Raw genomic sequence first — 8,909 nt, 5'->3', positions numbered from 1 at the left:
AGTGGCAAAGAAACACAGGGCACCAAAGGGCATGAAATGGTATTCTCACAAATGCCTAGGGCTAATTTTAAAGAATAGGGTCTGTGCACTGGAGGATATTTGGAGGCCTTGTGTCTTTCTGATGAGTATGCCATATTCTTGTGTTTGCCATTGACTTTGAGAATAGCTACATCAGATGCACCCACTGGCTTGACATCCAGGAATTTAAGTTTAGGGGTGGGCAACTAATCATCTCCACATTCTCATCAAGCTTTTGTTCCCAGAATTCTTCTGGTAAAACATGACATTTAAAAATATATGATGCTAATAGGAGTTTATAATCTTGAAGAGGTGTAGCTGAGGGGGAGTAGAGGTCTAGCACCTCTCCTACAGCAAGGGCAGTGATGTTGATGGAAGGTGGTAGAATAACCAGGGTGACAGCAACCTGGGTAATATACCATTCAAGTAAATAGCTTAAAAGCTACATCGCTAAAGCATGGAAACACAGAGAATAGTAAAACGCTGTTTGAAGCAAAATTGTTAGTCTCACAGAAGCTGCTCACAGAAGCTGTTTAGACCTCAGAGTGTAAGCACACTGGAATTTAGCAAAGACAGTGCAACTAAGGCAACGAAGAGATAGGCTTCACCATATATATATATAAAGGCAAGAGCTAGGGCAAAATAATTTTTGCCCTAAATTGTAATTCACATATGGGGACATAGTAGTCATTAGAAGTAGTTCTTAAGGAACCAAAAGGTTGCTTGATTTTAGAAAGAAAAGACAAGAAGCTTTGCAGAGAGGCTTCACAGGTGTCCAATGTTTGGACTAACACAAAGAAAAGGAACGCAGAAGAGATAAGATAGGCCACTCGTACCAGGCCATCCTATTGAAGGAGGAGTAAGTTCTGCCAAGAAAATATCTTATGAAGTCAGCCTTCACACCTGTCTTTGTGTTACACTGCTCTCTTTTAATGATGTAGATAAGAGGACCGTCAAGTAATTTCTAATTGGAATGATGGATGTGAATAAGGTTCAACACTGGATAACCACTGGATGAATGTTATAGCAGACCCTACTGGTTTTTGAAAACTTTGTAATTCAATATGTTTAAATGTCTGATTTAACCTTTTTTGGAAACCTGTAACTTGAAGCACACCTATCAGGTGTCTCTAATGTTATCCTTAGCCTATTAAGAGTTAGCCCCATCTATGATGCGAATTTTCAGTAAATGGGAAGTCCAGATTTCCAAGACAAAGAACCCAGAAAAGTATAAAGGGTCCAGTTAACGTTGACAATTGTTCTTACGCTTTGGACACTAGTTCCATAGGATGCCCATTGCTAGCAATGAAATAAAGCTTGTGAACGACCACTCCTGTGTACTGAGTTGTTCTTGAGTTGCTTCCTTCAACCTTGCAACAATGTCAGCAGCAGGAATGTGCAGGTGCTGCCTTTGAAGCTTTTTTCCAAAGGAGCAAAGCAGAAGCATCAGATTCCATAGGAGGCAAACTAAGAAACTATGGAGGCAAACTATGCATAGGGGCATAATTTAATGTCTAGAATACCTTCTTTTCTAGAGAGCCAATATGTTGCTCATAGCACATTTAGGCTACAATCATATACACACTTGCTTAGGAGTAAGTCCTATTGAACTAAATGGATCTTATTTCAGAGTAAACATGCAGATGCCAGCACTATTATTCCTTTATTTGGGATTTTTTTAATTTCATTTTTCTTTTTCTATAAAGTTTTGTTTTAAACTACCTCAGCCCACTCCAAGAGTTTGGGATGAAATGAGCCATGTCTTTAAATGAAGCATAAGAATTTTCAAAGTTGGAATAAGTGGCAGGAAAAGAGAGCACTCAAATGAATGTATCAACAGTTGGTTTTGTTGTTGCTGCTGTTATAGTCTTAATGGGGCATGGCTATGTGGGTGATGCTATGGGGGTATCATGACAAGCTACTATACTTTAACATTTGCCACTGAGTATAGAGCATCACAGTTCAATCTTAACCAGTGGCATAGCTAAGGGGGTGCAGGGGGTAGCAGTTGTACTGGGCAACAGGCCTTAAGGGGACAACCAGCTGAACTTGACACTAGTGGCCAAAATTGTGCAAAAGATTGGTATGTACGAATAATGCCATCATGTTATATATCATTGGAAAGGTAATTTAATGAGGAATGCAGTGCAACAAACCCCACTGGAATATCTGTATTCTTTAAAAAGTTATGGCTAATTAACCTGAAAATGAAAACTGCCTTGTAGAACAAAAAGTAGATTTCTTTAACTCAAAACTGATCCATGAGACTGACTGTTCTGAGAGCCAGTGAGATGTTATTACGGTACAGCACTGAACCAATAAGGTGCTAATATGAATCAGCTCTCATTTCCCTGTATCATAATACAGTTACCCCTGCTAATTGAGTAAAGAGACACTTTTTCAAGTGGAGCTCCTCTTATATTTAGCAGGGGGAGAATAACTGTCCCTCTTCACCCCTGCACAGTGTCTGTAACCAATAAGGAGCACACTTTGTATTTATTTGCTTAATTAAATTTGATTTTGTTGTGGGGGGGGGCCTAAAAAAATCTTCTTTGACCACAGGTAGCAGATAGATGCCTTAGCTATGCCACTGGCTTGGGGGGAAGTGGCAGAGCAAGTGGGTGGCAAGCTTCTGGAAGGAGGAGGCATGTTTTCCCTCAATTTTCACTTTTTAAAAACCTGGGCATGACATCATTTCTGGTTGTGACATCACTTCTGGGGCATCATTCTGAGGTTGGCACTGGGCTACACGATCATTAGCTACGCCACCAATCTTAACAAATGCCTGTACTAGCAGAATATACATTCCATTGGCAAAGGCTACTGCAAAAACATCAGAAACCTCTTTGTGGCAGTGCAGAGAGTTGGCATGCTGGCAGGAAGACCAGAGCCTTTGTGTGCACGCTGGTGGAGCAACAGAGCCTATTGGAGCAGGTAGGCCCTGCACAGGAGTGGGTCAGGGTGGGGGAGTGGATTGAATGTGATGGGGTGGAATAGGGAGGAGATTGGACAGTAGTGTTCTGGCAGATTCCCACTCCAAGCCTCACTTAGGGAATTTATGCCCACTCTAAGCTAATTAGCTCCCCTTTTGTTCCCCCAACAATGGCCCCAGTTCTCTACAGCAGCACTGCTAGACTTCACCACCAGGGTAGCTTGCCTGTTTAAACTGCAGGGACCCCTCCTCCCAGTTCCTAAGGCAGCAGTCCTTCCCGGTATAGCAGCATACCTCAGCTCTCCAAAGCCTGTTCAAGTAGTCCATTAGTCAGTCAGTTAGTCACAAAGTCAGTCAGAGTATCCAGGGCAAAGTCAATAAGCCAAGTCACAGTCCAAGGTCAGATTCCAAAGTCAATAAGCCAAATCAGTCTCCTCTCCTACCTGCACTCCTTCTACAACCCACACCCCCTTCCTGCCTCAGGTGCTCCTTATATCCCTGAGGGCCCTATTGCCTTCAAGTGGCTGCAGCTGTGCAGCACATTCTGCTGGATGCCCAGGCCTTACCCTTAAAGGGGCCACTGCAGACACCACATCTACCTCCTCGCCAGATCTTCTGCTATTCCAATACAAGTAGTCAGCAGATTGGGTCTGGGAGGGGGTGGGTTCGGCAGTGGCAGTGCATGCCAAATCCAACCCTCTTCCCGGGCATACACTGAGATTAAAAGTTGCCATTCATGCTAATCTTGCTGGGTGTCTTATCTTTTCCTTCTGTAAATGTGGATCTTTAAAACAGACAAGCTCAAAGACACCTACAATTCTTCTTTCAAACTTCTGTTGCCCACAGTTGGTTTATCTGCCTTATTAAACCACTTTCCAGTTGCCTCCCTTGACACAATGAAAAACGGGACAGCTGCTCACAACTCAAAGCTTAATCGGAGCATGTAAGAAACCACACAGAGGGCAACCTGCAAGATGAATCATGTATGAATCAGGAGGCAACAAGCTGGAAGTGTTGCAGAAACTCTCAGCTGAAGAGGAAGCATGATGGAAACACTCGCCACAAAGCTAAAGGGGTGCATATACCTTCAAACCCCAGATCCAGAATTCATTGGCCTACAAGTGAGAAGAACATTAATAAACATAATATTCTCCTTGAGATCCAAAAATAAAGAGACTACCACTGTATACCGTGGACTGAATGACTACAATGTGAAAAGATGCTACTGTATTCTGCTTCAGAATTGCATGCAGATTTGGCAATCACTAGGAGACATTCAGATCTCTAAGAGAAATTGACACACCCATTCAAGTACATAAGGCTCATTTTAGCCCTCTCATGTGATTGCACAAAAGAATAAAATGAACTGTATCTCAGAAATGAGCTTATTACCATGCAGATACCTGCACATTATGACCTTCACAAATAGCTGGGGGAAAGATCTGCTTTAGGAAAACAAGAAATGAATATGAAGTTGCTCATGGATAATCTGCTGTTTTCTATGTTCATATGCTCAGTCTGAAAGAAAAACCCAGAAAAACCCTTCTCCAGAAATGAGCTTCAAGTCAGATTATCAAAATTCAAACCCTGGTGATCACATGTGATGCTGGAGAGAAAAATCATACCTATATAGTTGCTGGTGAGTGCAATTAAATCAATATCAGTCTTGCTATGATAGAGTTCCTTTTGGATCAAACGGTATTAGAGCACTGGCCTTCAACTTTTTCAGCCCAGGCGTGCATTTAATCACAATCTGCTATATGATACCCCATTTCTTTTTAAAATGTATACATTTGGGCGCAATCCTAACCCCTTATGTCAGTGCTTTCCAGCACTGGCATAGCAGTGCCAATGGGACGTGTGCTGCATCCTGCAGTTGGGTGTCACTCACGGATGCCTCCTCAAAGTAAGGAAATGTTTGTTCCCTTACCTCAGAGCTGCATTGCCCTTAAGTCAGTGCTGGAAAGCACTGACATAAGGGGTTAGGATTGCACCCTTTGTCTCATTCTCTCTTCCGGTCTATGTTTACCTTTTCTCTCTCCATGACCCCCATCTTTCTGTTTGACCCCTTCTTGAAAAAAAGAATTAAAGAAAATTCATGATTGTGTCTTTGGTGTAACCTAACAGGTTTTGTAGGCAACCTAGCTTTGGGTTCTTACCCCTGCTCCATGATGACCAGTGCTTTACAGCCCAATCCTGAGCTGCCCATGGCACCCAGGTCTGGCGGCTCCATGGCGGGCTCCCGCCGTATCCTGCTCCTACTGCGATACTGCGGGAGGCTTCTCAGGAGAAGGGGATGTTTGTCCCCTTACCCCAGGTAAAGGAAGCAGCCCCACAATGGGGCTATTTACTTTAGCGGCAACCTTTTGGTCGCCCCTAAAGTAAAGGCGCTCGTGTAGGGTGAGCAGCCCTGCCCGAGTGCCTTGGATCCTGCAGAGCCACCTCTCCCCTGCCCCCCGACACACCTCCCCCATGCCCCTGGCCATGCCCCTACCTCCCGTTCCGCAGCCTGGCGGTCCAGGAGAACGCTGAGCCGCGGAGTCCGGGCACCCGCTGCACACCAGCCCAGTTCCAGCTGGCGCTGGGCTAGCTCCGGCGGAAGCCCCGTGGTAAACCCCACAAATATGCCTTATGGCACATTTGCGACTGTGGTCCACAGCGCGGAGCCGCACCACGGACCACAGGATCAGGCTCTGAGTATGCTACCTGCTGAGATTCTGTTCTTCTTTCACTGGATAAGCCGACACTTCAGTTCTCAGATTGTGGAATAGACTCTTCTTGGCTGGCAGTGGAACTACTGGAGGAGGAATGTATCATGCTCCATGAAGAGAAAAGATTTTGGGACAGATGGGGGTCTCCTTCTACCAGCAACCATAACATAGATGGACTGAATGATCCCTAGCAGAGATTCTTCATTGAATGTGTAACTGTTATACTACTGGCATCATCATCTCAGTCTGATTTGGAAAACATTCTTATTTTAATTATGTTTCCTGTCCTGGTTTTTGGAGGAGCTGGGCATATCCTGTTATAGTCCATTTTTAACTCCTGTCTTATATTAGCATCCCAGACCACAGATCAGTACACTCAGCAGCAGCCTGCATGCATGCAACTGTGTTCAAATGATGAGAGGTGACAGAACTAAGGTGACAACAACCTGGGCAACATGCCATTCAAGCAAAAAGCTTAAAAGCCACACTGCTAAAGCATAGAAACACACAGAATAGTAAAGAGCTGCTTGACTTCATTTAAAAGCAAAAAAAATTAGTTTTACAGAAGCTGCATGGGCCTCAGAGTCTGGAATATAACTTAGATAAACAAGTTCCAGCAGGAGAGATGGACCTCACGACCATGGCAGAAAATACACGTCTTGGCAAAACATTCACTCACTGATTAATGCCTGCATCCACCAGAGAAAGACTCTGCAGCTCCTAAACTTCTATACCTCTATACTGTCATGCTTTTAGAGCAAAAGGAACATATAGACAAAAAGCTAGGACAAGATAGTCTTTGCCCTAGATTGTAACCCACATATGGGGACATAGTAGTCATTAGAAGCAGGTCACAAGGGACCAAAGTTGCTTGGTTTTAGAGAAGCTTTTAGAAACCTCTTTAATAAAAGACAATAAACCTTAGTTTTGCAGAGAGGCCCTACAGGTGTTCAATGTTTACATTAACACAGGGGAAAGGTATGCAAATAAGATAAAAGTACCAGGCAGATCACATTGTGTCATCTCTTTTAATGATGTTAGTAAGAAGACCTGTCAAAACAATTTTAATTGAATTAAATGATGGGAATGTGAATAAGCACTGGGTAAATGGTATTATAGCACACCCTACTGGTTTTTGAAAACTTTATAATTCAATATGTTTAAATGCCTAAATTTACCTTTTATGGAAACCTGTAACCTGAAAAGCATTCTATCAGGTGTCTTTAACGTTATCTGTAGCTTATTAGGCATCTGCCCTCTCTATGATGCAAATTTTCAGCCAATGGGAAGTCTAGATTTGAGGACAAAGAACTGAGAATTGTATAAAGGTTCTGGACACCATCAAAACCAGCTCCGTGCTTTGAGACAAGAGTCCCATGGGCCATTGCATATGCAATCCAAATAAACAGCCTGTAAACCATCACCCTTGGGTACCGAGTTTTCTTTGAGTTGGCTTCCTTCAACCTTGCAACACAAGGATCTGTGCCTAACTCTGTTGTGAAGCAGATAGTTGATGCTGGGTTGGGGGCTCAAGAAGTGAAATATCACCTCCATGATGCAGAATATCCACAAGTGGATTTCCCATGTGCTACTAATTTGATCAGGAAAGGAGAGAGAGAGAGAGAGAGAGAGAGAGAGAGAGAGAGAGAGAGAGAGAGTAGACCTTTTAGCCATGCTGCTTTTCCAATCTAAATTCACCTCTTCCCTGAAACTGCTGTCCACTTCCCAGGAGACAAAAATACAGGTGCTTGTATAACCCTTAATGTCCAATTAGCTTTCATTTTTACTGCTGGAGAGAGAATATTACTGAAGAGAACCTATTTTCCCGTGCTCCCTAAATGGGCTCCACAAATGTCAAAGCAGTTGTTTGAAAATGCCCACTATGTATTATTTGTATTATGTACTCTTGCCAAGATCCATTAGAATTTAATGGGTGGAAAAAAAATGTTTTTTTTTAAAAAAAAATATATACATATATGCGAATACTGATGATTCGGTAGGAAAATTATTTTGGGTGCCATTTGAAAAAATCAGAACTGAAGACAGATGATGAGTAGTAGTTTTAAAAGAACATTGTTTAGTCATTCATAAATATAAATCAATTAAAAATCAAATTATTCTCAAATTAAGACAGAATGTTATGTATCAAATCTTAGCAGCAACTGTTACCCTGCACGTGCCCGATCTCGTCTGATCTCGGAAGCTAAGCAGGGTCAGGCCTGGTTAGTACTTGGATGGGAGACCGCCTGGGAATACCGGGTGCTGTAGGCTTATACCATAGTCTTTCGAGACTGAGTAGCTCAAAAATTTGCTAACTGAAAGTTTTCTCTAAACGGCTGGCACCATAGATACATTGACAGCCCTGACAGAACTCTGACAGAACTCAAGGCCCAGGCCACTGGTGCAACGGCCATAGTGATGGTGCACAGAATAGTGGCATGTGCCACCAGAGAGCCCAGCCACCGCTGGTGCTGGTAAGTTGGTGGGGGAGGGCATGGGCAGGGAGGGGGATGATCGGTGCTTTTTCAGGGAGGAACTGGGGAGTGTTTGGGGACGGAGGGGTGGATCCATTGGCAATCATACAAGCCAGATCCAATCCCCATAACGCCACCCCAGAATGCCCATGACTCTCCTCAGACATACACCAGCCCCACAACTGACTTAGTGCCAAGGAGATTCATAGGAAGCCAAAAGGTCTATGAAGAGGTAAGTAAAAACATGTATTCCTTCCTGTTTGCTTTCAGGTGGCCCTCCCCACAGCATGCAGCCCAGCCTCCCTTCAAACAGTTGCTACTCTGCATCTTGTGGGGGATTTTGGCTAATGGAGATCTTACGTATAAATAGTAAACCACTACAATAATACTTAGCATGTGTTTTTGAGAACACAAAGCACTTTACCTGTATTACCACAGTGTAATTACCACACTTACTCAACACTGTGACACAAGTGAGCAGTTTCATCATATTGTAGTCGGGTTGCTGCTGCTGCAGCTGAGAGGGAGGGGCTTGCCTAAAGCCACCTAGTAAGTTCATGACAGAGGAGAAACTTCAACCAGGTAAGTCCTCATTTGTGGCGGGCAGTCCAATCCTAACCTACACTGGAAAGGGGAGGCTGGCCGGCCTGCCCCATATCCAACTCAGTGAATGCAGCTCAGCCCAGGGCAAGGGGAAATCTTCCCCTTACCCTAGGAAACGCTGCAGCAGCTCCAGTGGAACTACTCGGATCTGTGCTACCTCAAGAGGTGGCT

General features: G+C 43.7%; 1 pseudogene; it reads left to right on the top strand.

The window, feature by feature from the left end:
* Positions 1-7,812: 7,812 nt before the first annotated feature.
* Positions 7,813-7,932, top strand: LOC136649906 (5S ribosomal RNA; annotated as a pseudogene).
* Positions 7,933-8,909: the final 977 nt, after the last annotated feature.

This window comes from Tiliqua scincoides, chromosome 4, assembly GCF_035046505.1.
Source record: "Tiliqua scincoides isolate rTilSci1 chromosome 4, rTilSci1.hap2, whole genome shotgun sequence".
Lineage (NCBI taxonomy): Eukaryota > Metazoa > Chordata > Lepidosauria > Squamata > Scincidae > Tiliqua > Tiliqua scincoides.
The sequence above is the reverse complement of the archived record's forward strand: the minus strand, read 5'-3'. Positions and strand labels throughout refer to the sequence as shown.